Source organism: Typopeltis vanoorti, chromosome 5 (genome assembly GCF_054136105.1).
Source record: "Typopeltis vanoorti isolate ZY-2024b chromosome 5, IOZ_Tvanoo_1.0, whole genome shotgun sequence".
Classification (NCBI taxonomy): Eukaryota; Metazoa; Arthropoda; class Arachnida; order Uropygi; family Thelyphonidae; genus Typopeltis; species Typopeltis vanoorti.
The window spans coordinates 62643955-62661281 of record NC_143553.1 but is presented as its reverse complement, the minus strand read 5'-3'; positions in this window follow the sequence as shown (position 1 = coordinate 62661281).

Genomic DNA, 17327 nt, shown 5'->3' with positions numbered 1-17327 from the left:
AGATAAGGATGTCATTTTGCCTCTTTACAAGGTCTTGATAAGACCTCGTTTAGACTATTGTGCGCAGGTTTCCGTTGTGGTTCTGATACAGTGGAGCAAGTGCCAAAGAGAGTGTTAAAATGATATCAGGATTGTAATGATTATAACAATAATCATAACTATAATAATTAAATGTTAATGGGGATTCCTCAAACTAAAATTTGGAAACCTCTTAACATTAATGAGTGAACTGAAGGGTGGGATAATCCACACATTTATGTGTTTTATTCTTTCTTTTTTTTTAAAAAAAAGACGAGTGAGATAGTTTCATATCTAAATAGTGAGATGTTTCCTCATGTCTATCAACCATTTATGGAAACTGAGCACTTACCTTCCTTGTCGTGAGTCGCAACCAAAACCAAGACCATTTGTTATGTAATAGACGGCTTACCAAAATAAAATTCTCCTACGTGATTATTCCTGTAAAATATAAGCCCTGTTAAAATCATCCTTTATTTTGGAAGGGAAGAATGAAACTTCAGATCTTTCTTACATCTGAGCATAGTAAAGCGAATTTGTTCAGATCTAAGAATTATCTGATATCACAGTCCTTTTTCTAAATGGATTTCAATGGATAGTTCTACTAGCATCAATTTTTGAAACATTACGATGAAACGTTACAATCTCTCTCTCTCTCTCTCTCTCTCTCTCTCTCTCTCTCTCTCTCTCTCTCTCTCTCTCTCTCTCTCTCTCTCCCATCCATGCGATATGTATCCAAAAGTAAGTCAGCTGACTGGTTGTTTCATTCAGTCCTTTTCACTCGGCTTCTTATGTTATTCAGCGCGTGGCAGTTTTCCCTGTTTTGTGACATGAAACGAGATCTTTAAATCTGAGCAGAGAAATGCCTGAAAGCTCAGCTATCGTGATGCTCGTCCAAATTTTAAAAGTGATATTCTATGCTCACCCTTCTTCACCCAACCACACTCCCTGCTCGGGCTTTATGAGACTCCTCTGCCTGCTACACATACTATAACATTTGGGTACTATAACGTAAAAAAGTGGAAGGCAATTTATTTATTTATTTATTCGAAATAGTAAGTTATTCTTCTTGCAGAATATCACAATCCAATACTATTTAAGTCCTACTCTATCTAAGTTAGATACACTGTTTGTATTTATTGTTGGGAAACATTACGAGTATCTTGCGTATAAAAAAACCGTTTAAAATTTTGTATAATTCGTAAATCAGTATGTGTTTTGATATTTTTTCAGTGTTTAATAATGTTATAACTCGCTACAATAGCTCCTTATCTATGACCCTTTCTTTAGGGAAATAAATTATTTCTGATTTCCAACTATTTTAGTCGTATTTTGAGACACGTGATCACGATTACTAATTGAATGAGTAGGTAGATAAAACATATTTTTATTTAATTCTTAAGAATTATTATATAATAGATATTCATAGCTCCAAATCTACTTTGTTATTTATTCATTTCGTATGGTGATTCAACCGTCGTGAGCCCCTTTTACGGGGAGGTACGGCACAACCTCAATCCCGCCTATTTTTATCCGGGCTCGGGACCGGCACAGCTGACAATTCAGACCTATGGCTGGAGGGATGTCTTAAGTATTCCTGACCGTATCCGTGTGTGTGTGTGTGTGTGTGTGTTCACAGGGCCGGTTTGCCTGCTTGCGGGCTGAAAAACCCCAGTTAAACTAGGGGAAAAACCCTGCTGTCCATGCCCAAGACCAGCTAACTTGGCTATGACTGAGGAAGATCCTTAAGTTCCTCACGTCGTCGACGGGAATCGAACCTAGGACACTCCTTCCCCAGGCATATGGTTGCGAAGCGCACAGCCACTGGGCTAACCGCGCGGACTCTTTATTGTTAAACACATTGAAAATAAACAACATAACAGTATTCTTGTAAGAATTCTCATTTATGACTATTTCTTTAAAAATAATAAGAATGATAAAAACAAGTGGAATGGCTCTTATTTTCTTCTTCCTGTTGCGTCAGTATATCTTGTTGAAATGCCGTATTTGAATTTTCAGGCATAAATAATTTTACATAAACAAGTGAATAGGTATGCACGCTTAAGGCGATAAAAAATCTTTTTTTTCGGAAATATATGCTGATTTCACTGATAAACGAATGAAATATTTAAACGAACTGAATTTATTCACTAGAGGTCGTATGTTCTGCAAATTCCATATTCATGTCTTTGAATTTCCACTGTAGACTCGTCAGCAGTCTTTCCAGAAACATACATAGTCTACTTAGAAAGAAGTCAAAAACGGATAGCCCATGCGCAAGGTGCATCGAGCCATGTAACCAGTCACGTGTTTTCAGCCGGTTATAAATTGGAGGAAGATGATGTTCCCAATTCAACACGACTGTGTCCGGATGAAAGAAGGGAACTGACGGAATTTGAAAGAGGCATTGTGATAGGATGTCATGTTACAGGCCTATCACAACTGTTCGTGGATTTCCATGCTAAGACCGCAATATGAAGCTATTAAATTCGAAGGTGGCAGTGTGATGGTATGATGCTGTTTTTCTTTTTCTAATTTGAACTCTTACTTCTGTTTGTGATGCCACGCACATTGAACTCCGAGAGATATCTGAACATTCTGGACAATACAATGCTTCCAATTTTGTGGCGTTTCTACAGAACTGACCATTGTCTCTTTCATCAAACACTGCACTGTGTCTGTGATGCACCACACTAGACTGGCTTCCACAGAATCCTCATCTCAACCCTACTGAACATCTGTGGGATGAACTGGAACATCAGATAAGGTCAACGGATGTCCGACTCACAATACTCCATGACCTCACTACGTGTCTACAAGAAGAATGGCCCAAAATTCCCATTGATCACTATCGTACACTTGTATGCCCCGTAGGACTGCTGCAGTCATCGCAGCGAAAGGAGGTCCTACATCTTATTAAAGTGGGAACCATGGCTGTTTGTTTCTAAGACTACTGTGTCCGATACCTTCTTTCTAAGCAGTGTATTTTGAGTAGAAACGTGGAAGTACAGGATATGCACCTAGAATAAAGTTTTGTCAATAATAATTCAACGAGTTCCATCGCAAAAATATGGAAAATCGTTCCCTTTTTAATTTGATTTCATATCCATAAATATGGATTTTGAGAAAGATGGAACAAATCAAATGGACAGATAAAATAACTAATTAAAATGTCTTAAAAAGAGTAGAAGAAGAGTCTGTTAAGGAGGATAAAAAGAAGCAAGGTAAACTGGATTGGACATATACTGAGAGGGAATGGAATCATCAGAGATGTCATTGAAGAAAAAATAGACGGAAAAAGACCCAGAGGAAGAGTAAGGAAAACAATGCTAGATGGCATGCTGAATGGAGACAGGTACACGACCTTGCAAGAGAAGGCTCAGAACAGAAGAGAGTGGAAGGAGAGTTTCTGCTACTAAAAGAAAAACCTGCTCAATTGCAGAATACTCAAGGAGAAGAAGATTGATAAAATAAAAAAAACACTAAATACTGTAAATACAGAAGAACATGATGATAATATTTTCTAACATGGTCTTTCATAAATACGATAGTTTTTAGATTAAAAATATTTGCGTATTTGAGAGAAATTGTTATTAAAATATGAATATTGAAAAATAGGGAACTTCAATATTTGGATTCTAAACAACCAAAATATCTTAATAACCAACGTGTGTTTTTTAGATTAAACAATGAAGATTAAGAAGGAAATGACAGAATGAAATACAGTAAGTAGATCCAGTTTTCTTGGAGATAATTTGTTTTATCTCAGAGGTTTACAACAAGTTTACAACAAGAACTTCATTTGATTCCTGTTGTAAAACAAGAGAAGATAAATTTGGACCATTTCCCCCAAGCGGATGAAGACACTGCCATTACATGTGACACGGTACTCTTCTTGTAGTTGATGGAACAGCAAGTGACACCGCAAGGAGGAAGTACAAGTTTATTTAATTAATCAAATGATGGATGGGTAGTCTCTGTGGTTTTGTCGAGCTAAATAGCCTCATACTACTCGTTGAGGTTATGACAAATTTTGTTGTTTTTTTTAATGGGGCGTTTCCAGCAAACTCTTGATTGCTTAGCATTTAAGGAATTAGGTTTTTGAAAAATAATTGCCGTGTGTATAATGAAAATAAATGTTGATACGACAGAGAAGTACATGACATGTAAAATAACAAGGCAATTTAGACTTCAGAATACTTTATTTAATATTTTGCGAATAGTTTTATTTTTTAGGCCTGAAGAAAATAAAATTAGTCTTGAGAAGTTATCAAGGATTTTTTCTGAAGATATGCAATATTTTCTTGTTGGTATTCCCTTAGACTGGTGATATTTATAACTGGACCGTTGTATGTACAAACATTCTACAGTTTGATTCATAATCAATATTAAATTTCTCCGATGATCTACACATAAATAAATTCAAATAATTAGGTGAAAAAGAACTCAGTCATTATATCTGCATCGAAAATCTGAACAAGAAATAAATTCTTATATTTTCCAGTGTATATAAAATACAAGGCAAAGTATTTGCAAAAAAATCAAATTGTGGATATAATTTGAAATTATACTTCTTATGTAAGTTTCAGTTTTCACACACATGAGAGATTGTAAAACCTTCGTTACGTTAATACCATGAAAGCTGGGATTAAGATAGAAGAATCTTCTTAATGTTCGTTTTTCGTTTCGATGTTGTAGTTGTGTGAGAAGCAATGAGCAGCAGGTTTATTGGTCAGTTCTTTTTTATTATAGATTTAGCGAAAAGTGTAGGAATTTTAGCAGTTGGTTCAGTGAAAAGGAGCCAATGGAAATACCTATAGAAAAGATATAAGAAATAAAGAAAGACACAGTTCATTAAATTGCAGTTATAAAACAGCATCGAATCTCTCTCTCTGTCTCTAGATATTATTAGATGAAGAAAGGTAAAGTGAGATTTTTGCTGAAAAGAAAATAAGTGTATGTACGGTATACTTGGAATGAAATATGATTAAGAAAAGATCAAGGGATTTAGAAGAAAATGGAGGATCATCTAGTACTGTATATAATTTTGGTAAGGGTAAATAGATGATGCAATAGATAATTGCTCACAACAAATACATCAGTATCACTTCCAGCAAATACTTCTCTCTCACTTCCAGCTTGGTCATGAGGAATGCAAAAGGAAAGCATCAAATGGTGCAGTTTATCCTACTGCACCTTCGAACACATCCACAAGTTTCCCAATATTTTAGTGAAAATTAGTATGACGTTGTTGGAAGAAAGACTAAACTTAAACTTTCAACATATTCCCCACGTTTTATAAAGTATAAGAAGTTAAAATATTGCAAATATCAGTACTGCGTTTGCAGGTGTTGAGTCCCTCTAACAAAATGATTGGTTTAATTTCTCCAAAGATTGGCAGCGGTCAATTTTAGAATAAAGAAAATATAAAACGAACATGACAGTTGAACTAACCTTTTGCTGCTTATAATATGTTCATCATACTCTTCGTAAGGTGAATGGCTGATTCATGATTACTTGTGGCTGCTAGGAAGAACATTGGCCTCATATCTGTAATTTACAAAGATTCATGCATGCACTGGGCTGAACTTTTTTGTCTTAACAATATTACAAGTAAGCAATTGACGTCATTTATTTCTAAAACCAGAACGAGGGTTACACTAAATATAGAAAGAATTTGGTCCAATATAAATGCAGTTCCAGGATTATTTTCCTTATAAACGGATATTTTGGAAGGATATTTGGTAACACACAATGCTATCATTTCGAAACCAGACAAGAGGTTTTTTTTTTTAATTATTAGAGCATATGTCTTTAAATTCCTGGCTTATCTTCGATTTTAATGTTATTTAGTATACAAGGAAAACAGAACAATGTCCGGCAGGTGTACACATATTAACTCGACAGAAAACAAAATAGATTTTAGCTGAGAGAACTAATCGGAACTACAGAATTTACCGAAACTCTCTTGATCACAAACACCGAAGAAATCAGGATGAATCAATGAAATCGATAAGATTACGTAAAATCCTTTCAAGCTTCTCTCATCAGATACAGCAAAATAAAGGCTGTAAAGGAAGTGGTTCAAGAAAGACTTTCCCATCGTTTCTACAGGATGCAAAGTAATCCTTTGAGAGCTAACAATCACGGAAGTGATCCACAATTGCGACTTCCTCTTTGATCTTTAAAGCTCTTGGTTTTAGCGTGATTCTAAGACATCAACTGACACTAATTAATCTTTTATTCTCTTTACCTTCATTTTCGCCGACAGTTACCTATTTATTTGAATCCCACTGTTCTGAATCTCTGGATTGTGTGCAGAGTCTCTTTGGATGAATGTTATGAACATTGGAAATATTTCTTACAACGATAATCTAGATTCTTAAAGAGAAGAGCACAGTGATGCAAGTTAGCATAGAAGACTGTACATTACATTTCGAAAACTACAGCGGACTGTAATAGAGGAAGCAATTAATTAAAAGGAAGATGTGGTAAAGACCAAAAGTTATAAAAGACAAATCTAGAAAATGTACTAAGCATGAAATAGCACTGAAATGTTTCAATTTTGCGAATACGAGAAAATAAACATGGTGATCATTAACATTTCTCTCCCTTCAATCATTGCTTCAACCAATCCATTATGCAAATATTCAGACGTCATTCCATTCTTTCTAATCACTGAGATGCGTCCTGGATGATTATATGACCCACTAATGGGTTGCGACACGCATTTTGAAAAACGTTCTTCAAAGGGTTAATAAAATATTCCGAAATATTAATCGCAGAAAATCAGTACTTAGAATTTCAGGGAAAAGCCAAAAATCAGATAGATTATTCGGTGGACATCTGTTTCTTTTCCTTTTAAACTCGAGCAATTTTAAAAGGATCGCCGAATTTTTTTTCAAATATTTCTGCTATTTTAAATCAGTCCTTTCCACAGACGACAGAACGCAGAATCAATAAGAGCACTGGTGTTCCACGTGATTAAAAAAATACTATTTAGTATTTTTCAGTTGCTGTAATTATGAAGTTATTGGAATACCACCGAAGAAATAACACACGCTCTTAATAAGTGTTTTCAGCGCTTAGTAAGAGAAAATACGGTGAAATTAATGGAATATTCTTCACTGCAGAAGTTATCGAAGACTCCCGGAGCATTAAAAGTGGACTGTGTGTTTAGATGACTTTTCGATCGTGAAGAGAGACCGTAAAGGCATTTTATTGCAAGCGAATTTGTGCCACCCTAGAGAGGCAATGGAATGAAAGTGGTAAAATTAGATAAAGATTTCATGGACCTCTGCAAACATATGAAAATATTTTAATTCAATAATTTCAAATGGAAATCCAAATAGAAAAAAATGGCGTTATGAGTAAAAATTAGATTTACAAATCTATGATAAGTTTATTTATAAAAAAATAAATAGATAAAATAAATAAAAATATAAAATTTTAATATATATATATATATATATATATATAAAATAAAATATAAATAACATGTTTTAAGAAACTAATCGTATTTTTGTTAAGTTGTCGTAGATCTTAGTTCAGCTTATTCTTTTTTTCTTTCTTTCATATTGCGCTACTCAGTGCAATATAAATAAGAAAATATGTAGTCCATCCTGCCGCCTTGGTTGGAGGAGTGGTTAGCGTATCCGCTGTTCAGCTAAGAAACTGAGGGTTCAAATCCCGGCTAGGGCATTGATGTTTGTGATTTCTTTCACCTTCATACGTTCATTCATACAAATATGTGTACACTCCCCCAAGATGGACTGGGTCACCATGGGAGAAGTAGACCCAATTCTCCCTCAATGGGAGAAACATTCACCTTCTAGTGGGGGAAAATACAGGCTCATGCAGTCCACCCTGTCAATTATGATTCCTTATTCTTGAATTTTTCTTTTAATCTTTACTAGAGATCGACACTTCTGTTCCATTTATAAGAACTATACCAAACTTTGAGTGGAAAGACATGAATGAGGACTACAATGAAACACCTAAGGGAGACCGAAGAATTTTCAACTCAAGTCGAGTTGGCTAGTCTAAGACACTACATAATACTTCATTTATCGCTTGATATTTGGGTGAAAGGATAAAAGATGAAAAGCGACTGCTACGTCGTTTGCCTTTTGTGACATTTGTTTTACTGAGTACATTTTCAGGTTGCGAAGATTAACTGACTTCTTGTATAAGATTGAATGAATAACAAACAATATCTGATGCAGAAGACATTTGAAGTAGAAAACAGGCATAAAAAAGTACAAAAACTTCGATACTAGACTAGTGAGGAAATAAAGAAAGACGGAGTGGGTGACACAAACTAATTGTGTCTATATTGATCTTGAAAAGTAACGGGATATAAACCTAGTAAGAAGACAAGAAAAACCAATAGTTTATACATCAATTAAACGAAGAAAGAAACTAACAAGAAACGAGACAAACAAAAAGACAGTCTGAAAACGTACGTAATTTAAGATCTGCAGAAATGAAACAACATGACTCAAAATTAAACTTTTAGATTTCGTAAAGGGACGGTATCTATTTCTTATTCCTTACTACTTGGATGCAAATAAAGTAAACGCTCTGCAATGTCAAATTTAGAGTTAAAACAAAGAATATTGCAAGATAAATTGTTATATCTATAAAATCAAACGGAAAATATTATATAAATTTTTGAATAAAATTTATCATTAGTTTTTATATTCAAGAAATGTTTTTAAAATGAAAATGCCCAAAAGTATTTATTCAATTTAAATATAAATCGTAATTTTCTGCCATTTTATCATTCGTTTGATTTATCACAATTTAACTTAGTGATATTTTGACTGATGATCTTTGTTTAATTGTTATTATTATTATTATTATTATTATTATTATTATTATTGTTATTATTATTATTATTATTATACAATACACGTTTTACACAAAACAATAAAAGTGGTTTCACAAAGCACATGATGCTAATTCACTAGCGCAGGAGGAACAAAGAGTAAACCAATATGTGTAAAGAGTAAACCATAATGGGAAGTAAAAAATAAACATCCTGTAATATGTTAAATGTAAATGGCACAAAATATTATTTAATATAAACTTTAAATTTGACACTTGACCGTCCGCAACAAAACGCTGTATTGTTTAGGACGGACTGAAAAAATTGTCAAGAAAAAACTTGTTATAACCGGAGTGGAGAAAAAAACCTATATTTAAATTTATTGCATCGAGTATGCATCAAAATACCTGTAAAAGCGGACACTGGACACTTTATAATTCTTTGAAGCCTAGCATTGTAATTATTTATATAGTACAAAAAAAAAAAACTTATGCACAACATTAGGATAAAAGTTGCAAAATACATCTTTTAACCTGTCAAATAATTGAATATTTAAAAGGCGATGACTGAAAAGTATTAAATGTTGGATAATAACTAAGTAAAGAAATAAACAAAGTTAGATTAATATATTCAGATGGAATCTATTGATAAAAGTCTAAAAAATTAAACCATAATTTGCTGTTTTGGCTATTTTGGGATTTACTTAAAATAAATCTTGCAGTCTAAGATGTAACATTTTCCTTTGCCTTTTCTATAAGGAAGCTGGCAGGTGTTTCAAAGCTATGTTATTTACAACCGATACGACGGCTTGTTCTTCCGCCTCCCAACAAGTAAATAGTTTCCAGTCTCTTCCGTGTGCTCAGTGCAATCGATTATGTAGTGCATGCTGTCCAGAGTCGGACAATTCCTGTTTGATCAAAGTTTTCGCAGAGACAACGAAAAAAAAAACAAAGAAAAAAAAGCAGATGCTTAGTAGAACATGTGTTACTAATAGCTGCTTATGTTGTGATTTATATCTACCATAACACAAAAAATGGTAGCATTTGTTTATTCCCTCAAGGGAACGGTTGTATAAAACAGTCCATGCGAACTTGGTAACGAGAGCTGGTTCAAAATTGAATTGTAGAAACGTTTAGAGGGGTTATATCGCTAGTTATCCCTCTCTCTCTCTCTTTCTCTCTCTCTCTCCCTCCCTCTCTCTCTCTCTCTCTCTCTCTCTCTCTCTTTTTCTCTCTCTCCAAGGGACTTTCATAGATCCATTGATCTCAATATTGATTCGATTTCATTAGATGTAAATAAGTCGTCTTTTTCCATTCTTTGTCTATATGTTACGCGAATTTTCTCATCTATTGATTGACCATCATCTGAAATAAACTCTTTTATCATAATAGCTGCGCTTTCTTCTAAGAACCAACTGTTTTTAACAATTGATAATATGGATGTTGTTTTAATGTTTGCTGCTATTTATATATACAGTTCCAAAGATTCGATGCGGTCAACACAGTACAATTTTTTCCATGATTCTCTTTTCGTGTTTGTAATTTGGACTGACAACTTTATTTCGCTTTATAATAATTATGTCATCTAATGTGCCTTTAATCTTGATTATATTAGGTTGTTTAATAGAGTCATCTGAGTGTATTAACGCGTTTACTTAAGACCCTCAACACTGTTAGTTCGTTAGCCCACCAAGGTATCGATTTTCTGCCATCGATCTTTAGCTTTTTTGGTTTTCTGAGTGTTTGTTCGCGGAATTTTTTCAGACATCGGAAACAAGTAAGGCTATATTCTGTTTGTGCTGATGCCCAGAGGGCTAGTCTAGGTTAAGTTGTTCGCTGGTGATAGCGAAGTGATGCACTGAGATTAGGCTTGCAAATTCTCCTATCAATGCTCTTTGTGAATGTATTTAGGTTGGCTTTCTTCGTGGTGTACTTAAACTTACTGCCAGAGCCGGCTATACCGACGGTGCAACACGTAAATGCACTTGTCTCCCAAGTGCTGACACGTTTTCTGGGGCGGCAAGATTGTCCTAAACTATACGAAAAATAAATCATTAAAAAAAGTCATTTATTCCTTCACTGTTGAAACCAGATTTCGCGATGTCGTTAGTTAAATTTTTACCTAATAAAATTTTATTGCATTGTATATTTTTTTAAAATCATAATCATTTAAAATAACGTAGTATTATGTTGCGTTTAATATAATCAGTGTAAATAACACTGTCAGTGTTAATATAAGACGACGTGACAATAGCAGAACACCTACTATCTTCCATTTATTTCCGATTCCATTGTTGACCGTGAGTTGACCTTGACCTGAGGATAAATCTCACTTAACCAATGAGACCAAAGAATCATAATGAGGTGATTGGTTAAGAGTAAACCAATTAAAAAAATAGAATCAAAATACATAAATACAGTTGGGCAGTGATTGTTAATAATACTTTTTTTAGATACAGTTATTATTATTATTATTTGACATCTCCAGGGAGTCCAAGGACTCATCGAGGGAGAAACACCTGCGCTACAACTCCGTCTCCACTATTCAATCACAAACATCCATGCCCACGGCGGGATTCGAACCTGCGGCTGGAGAGTGGATACGCTATCCACTCGGCCAACCAGGCAAATTAGAATTTGGCTTTTAAAATAATTTTAACATTCCAATATGTCTGATAAAAGAAAAAAAAAGCTATCAGTCGCAGAATATCGCAAACGAAAATCAGAAAAAGAACGCGTTATTCAGAAACAAAGCATCTTTGCATAAATATCTAAAAACTAAAACAGCTGATGTAGTACACGAGAAAATAAACGAAAGGACCGAAACCAAAAATTCTGAGCTCATGGCAAGTACTTCTAATTGCGATCCCAGTAACGTCAATATTAGCAACAATTGATTTTAATTATCCATGCAGATCCACATTTTCAGAACAAAATTCAACGGTTGAAGGAGTTATTGTCTCTCTCTTTCTGTTAAAAATATAATTTATGATCATTTTTCATTAACTTATGAATTTTCAATAAAATGATACTATTTGATTAGAATTTATGATCAGATATGTTGAAGCCTAGCTTAATATCATGGCTTTTAAGACGTCATTAAAAGTTTTTTTAGAGGGAAGGAGCGGCAAAATATGCTTTGCAAGGGTGACAAAATTCCTAGGGTCGGCCATGCTTACTGCATTGGTTTAATTCGTGTATTCCGTTTAAATTTTTGTCGCTAACGACGAAACCTAATATGCGATGATCAGAACAAATTTATTCCTCACATCTCTATTCAGAAATCCGGGATAATACACCTTCATTGTCAGGTCAATGAAGATGCTTCTTCTTCTGGTATTTTCAGATGATGAGGTATTACTATCGTCATTCAGTATGTGTAGTGAATTTGTTTATTCTTTCATTAAAACTAAAAAAAAATGGACGTTGCTATTCATTGCTAGGATTAAGCCATGATTGAAGGTAAAATCCACGATGTTACCCAATTTTACTAAGTTGTATTTTACGTCACAATGATAGTTTAGTTGCATACTCGCGCAAAACTATCGATTCGTTGTGCGTAATTTCGATCAGCACTGAGTTCTCTTTGTAAGAAATTAATATTGGCTCGACTTCAGGATTGACCACAAGTACTGGAGCTTTCTTTCTATCCGATCCTTTGGAAAATATTTTGCAATTAGTTGAAAAGCCACATATTTTGCTACTGGGGTTGTATGGTTCTTCGATTAATGCTAGTCCTATATTTCTTTGGTTTATCAATTCTGTTCAGTTATTTACAGCCATCATAGAGTGTTGAAGATTTATTTTAAGACATGCCAGTAAAGTAGTACTGTGTCTGCTAACTTTATTCTTGTTTTCCAGAATCGATATTTTAAATTTTGAGTTGAATTTTGAATCTGTAGTAGTTAAATATCGGGTAGTCTTTCCTTAGTGCCATGTGTTTGCAGTCGTTTTAGTTTTGCCATGCTTGTTATGATTTTGGAAGTTTATACAGTTAATCTGAAATTTATTTCTAAGGCACTCGCTGATCTTGTGTTCTTTAGAGCAGAATGGACAAATGGGTTATTCCCTACAGTCTAGTGTATAACGGTGGAACGTATTGCAAAAGCACCTCGGAACACTTAGTAGTCTGAGAAAAAATAGCAAATTCTCCACAGCATTTTAACACCGGTTTTCACCAATTTTATTCTCGACATTGGATCGACTTCAATGATTAGATTCCTCTTGTTCGTTTTTTTTTTAATTTTTCATGATAATTTTTTGTGTAATCTTTGTTCCCCGAACGCAGAGCTCTGCTGTTATGCTATGTTAATAGTGCGACTTAATCACCTATGTGAAATCGTGTGTTAAATATCTTGAGAAATCTAAAAAAAAAACACGATATTCAATCTCCTTATTGCAACTTTTTATTGCAACACCACTTTTTATAGCATAGTTCCACAATATGCTATAAAAGGTGGTTAGATTGGTGATACAAGTCGACTTAATTTGAAATGCAAATTACATAATTTGTTAACAAAATTGACACCATTCCTTTAATACTGTTTGATACTCATTTTATTCGAGGAATGCCACTTTTTTAAAATCTGTTTTTCCTTGGAAACAAAGCAGTTGCTGGAACCTCTTTCATTATTTTCCTCCAGTTAAAGCATTTTATAGCATTTTTTACATCAATGTATATTGAACCACAACACTGCAGCTGTGTGACCAAGGCAACAGGGTTGTAGAAAGGGAATGGAACATTTGGTACTAAATAAAAACCCAGTGCACCTTAAAAGTTCTTTTGGAATAAAAGGCCCTTAAACTGCAATGACGTTTAGTAGTGCAGTAACAGCGGCAATCAAATAAATTTCCACTAGAGGCCGTACTCGTGTAAGCAAAAACTTGTTCGTGCTTTGCATACAATCTTTGGTATGCTGTTGAGGTCTTTTCATGCGTTTGGAAAGAACTGTTCACAGGTAACTGGGAGAATGAAGTTATTTTTCTCGCCAAGAGTTTACATGAGTGGAAGGAAACTGGAATTTCTTTTGCCGAATACACAAATGCGAGGGGGGGAGTTTTTAGTTAAATATCAACCGAGAGAGAGAGAAAGAGAGAATATGAAATGGAATGTTGAATATGAATTTGACACCTGCACTTAGCATTCTGTGTGCACTTGAAAGAAGGTGAAAAACGTCAGTAATTCTTGCGGATTTCTAATAAATTTCTCAAGAAGTGGTGACAAATAGAAGGAAAGGAAAAATATTATAAGTGTATTATAAATTTCTGTCTTTTATAATAAACACAATAAAACCAAAATTGTTGCCTCTAACCGCAGAGAACAAACCTTGCAAACCCTGATTTGGCCGCCGCTGCTATAGGCTGTTATGAGTAAAACAATCCAGTTCATATGTTATGAGGCACGCGATCATAATTTTATGGGATGCTTGTCTACAGTTCTACAATGGGTGATCTCCACCGCCCAGTTTGTCTGCTTTTATTGCAGTAAAAAGAAGGTTCTTCGGATAAATTCTCCCTTCTAAAACTCTTGTCACAATTTGACGCATTACACGACAAAGTTGCCTAACATGTTGATGTCTCAACAAATAGAAAATATCATCGCTTTATTTTGACTTACGCTGTGTTTCAAGAATTAACAAAAACTCGTTTAAACAGCATAAACAATAATTTTATGTATGAAATGATTGTACGAAAATGAATTTCATGGATGAAGTCATCAAAACAATCATTTAAACTGGAGATATCCAAGTTTACTTCGATTGATCTAATAAAGAAATCTTGTTATAAATAAATATAATAAAAAAGAAAAAAAATAGTATAAATAAATAACATTCTCTGTTCAATGAATAAAATGAGTAATAGCCAAATGGCATTACGGTCGTCTACTGACCCCAAAGAGTCCATTTTGTGTCAATGTTTATCAGAGTTCTATCGCTCTACAAGAAACCTTTCTTGGCTTACGTGCGGAGTATAAACAGAAAGCTGAACGGATGGAATGCTTGCTGCTCATTTCCGTATGAAGTCAACTCACAAACAGAAAAGTAATTAAAGTTTTTATAAGGGGCGGTCTGATACCTCTAACGGACTAAATGTGTCCGTCACGGTGCGCTATTAAAGACCTTCGTGTGCCCGAAGCGCACATTTTCAGTTTTGTTATCGTTTTACTCCCCAACTGCATTAATTTATATTTAAGGAATCAACGAAACACTTTTTGTGTTTATTTTTGGACATTTCTTTCTAGAATAGGAATGTTTCGTATTAAGATAGTGAGACAGATTTTAAGAGTCTCATTTAAGTGTAATTTGCTGTGAGAAGGCTTTTGCTGATTTCTTAATTGCTACATTTAAACTTACAGAAAAAGAAAAGACGAAGATAGTGGCTGTTTAGCGAAATTAAAATTTTCGACCTGTGATATCACTATTTTTATCGTGGCTTGATTTTCTTCCTGAATAATTATCTCCGCTGCATGCAATTAGCCCCTTAATTTCCGGAGAGTAAGAGATACGATGACTTCCACTTCACCGAAAGAATTCAATTCTTTTGTACTTTCTCGCAATCTCACATTCTTTAGCATTTCATTCTTATATTGTGCTTACCAGTAGAACAATCGAAATTGTTTTCTTTAAATAATTAAATTCCTCGAAATATTGTGAATTTTAAATTCAGTTCCGTAGTATATTTTTCTTGATGGCGTTATGATTATTATTTTTAACCAGTCCGAAAAAACTAGAGTCCATAATTTATTCATATTATTTATTTTCAATTCTGAATTTTTTTATATAGTTTCCACCCACGAAAGGTCATCAGTAAATCTAATGTGATGTGGCTAGCTTAGGACTCTCCCTCATTATTTTTTAACAATTTTATATATATATATTGTACTTTTTAATTATTTTACATAGTCCGAAAACCCTCCTCTAAAGACCAAACATTGAACTTTTTTCAAGCCACTTCAGGACTCCAATAAGCAGGGCGATGGTCTCACGCATTATTTATATGTATATATAATAATGTTTGTGATTACGACGATCAGAAATCTAAACCGCACAAAGAAACAAACCTTCCTAATATCAGTAATTCAGGTTCAGAAACGAGTTTCTTTATTTCAGATCTAATTGCTGTCGATGATCTCTTCTTAATATATTTACTAGTAATTAATTGGTTAATTAATTAATAATTGTTTGTGATTATTTGGTAACATTCATTCAAAAAAACAAAAGGCGTGTGATTATGGTGAAGTTCTTTCCCCTTAATTTCTGAATTTTAGTTCAAATTGCTTTTGTTTCTACATACTGAAAAAAAATAAATAAATATTTCTTATAACTCCGGTTTATAATATTTTAAATGCCTCATTCCAAGGTCTGTTTTCGCTTTGTTTCTCTGATAAGAGTTAAAAATTTATCAACAGCACAATTTTATGCGAACCTAACTCATGATGGGTTGCAAATCTATCATACAATTACTACCTTGGGATCTTGTGATCAAATGGAACATTTTTGAAGCCACTTCAGACCTCCAGTAACCGGATGATGGTCTCGCGCTGGGCAATGGCATTCATTCAACAACTAAACACATTCATTCAGAAACATGAGGCATAGATTCACAAGCATTCTTATGGGATTCGAACCCTGTTGATTGGAATTTAACAAATGAAAGTGTGGTAACCTATAACAGATTTAGCACTATTGTGGTATTACGTCAGGGTTAAACAATTCTTAATCCTGCTTTAAGAAACCAAATAAAATATTTCAAGCCGCTTTGAGTCTCCACTAAGCTTAAAAAGGCAGCGAAAATAGCCTATCACCTAAATATGTTCTCAACAAAAGACTTTCTCAATGAACATTGTTCAAAGTCGAAGAGAAATTAATTCCATATGGACTTTAAGGAAGGCGGGTGTGCAAAAATGTTCACAAAGAAATCTAAAGTCGCAGTGTTTATCCAATTTCAACTGGTTATTCTTCGACTGTTTTATCTACATCACGTTATCCACAAAAATAAATAGTGCTGAGGAAGTGGCGGTTGGCTGCAATTTAGAAGTAGCTATTTGGAGATATCCTTTTAATTGATGAGGATTCCCATCTAATAGATAATAAATATAAATAATGAACAGCCCTATTGACTTTTCTTTAAATCAAGTTATGCATCGAAGTAACTTTTTTTTGTTTAAGTACTGCCTGAAATAACAATATAAATAATAATAACGGTAAATTAATATATCCTATAACGTATCAAAACCATTAATTAGTATTAATAAAAAATGAGAAAGCGCATTTACATTCTTGTCAACAATTACAAAATGTATAATTAGAGCAATACATTCGGAACGGTGTAGTTCGAATTCCCTACAGAAAGCTTGGACCCTTCAGGTTTCTTTAAGTGAAGATAAGTCAGCCAGCCTCATACGGAGATGAGATCGAAGGATATTCTCGTCCATGCACAGCAGGCCATAGACGATGCGCAATTGTCATGCATTATACACT